At 43.9% G+C, this 453-nt stretch overlaps 1 protein-coding gene across 1 annotated transcript in view; it reads left to right on the top strand.

Moving 5' to 3' along the window:
• LOC119585237 (protein Wnt-5b-like) overlaps positions 1 to 453 on the top strand; it is a 252,158-nt gene that overhangs the window by 133,146 nt on the left and 118,559 nt on the right.

The following is a 453-nucleotide window of genomic DNA, read 5'->3' as shown; positions in this document are numbered from 1 at the left end:
CCTAAATTTTTTCTTAGTATTAATTAATGTTAGAATTGTAACCACTGTAGCTTATTGTCGATTTTAACCTTTTCCTTTATTTTCCTCTATTTATTGCTTGAACCCATTCTGTTGTTGACATTGCTGTGTTGTTACGCCGCCGTCGCATCGTGGTTCAGTGGGTTTTGTGCACGCCCCTCAACCACGGAAAAAGGAGTGTCTCGGGCGGAAAATAGGATCACCATTTTCTTATGATACTTTTTGCTGACGTTGTGAAGTAGACACAACGAGCCACAAAATGAGTGTGGAAGTGAAAATATCCCATTGATATAACGGCAACTCGAGAGAAAGGGGGAACGGACGTCAGCCACGGGGATGTTACGGGATGTTATGAGATCTTTCTGAATGGGGAAAAGATGTCTCTTGACGACCCCGAAAGAGGGATACAGGCCACGACTTACGGCTCAACGGACG

This window comes from Penaeus monodon, chromosome 19 (genome assembly GCF_015228065.2).
Source record: "Penaeus monodon isolate SGIC_2016 chromosome 19, NSTDA_Pmon_1, whole genome shotgun sequence".
Classification (NCBI taxonomy): Eukaryota; Metazoa; Arthropoda; class Malacostraca; order Decapoda; family Penaeidae; genus Penaeus; species Penaeus monodon.
The sequence above is the reverse complement of the archived record's forward strand: the minus strand, read 5'-3'. Positions and strand labels throughout refer to the sequence as shown.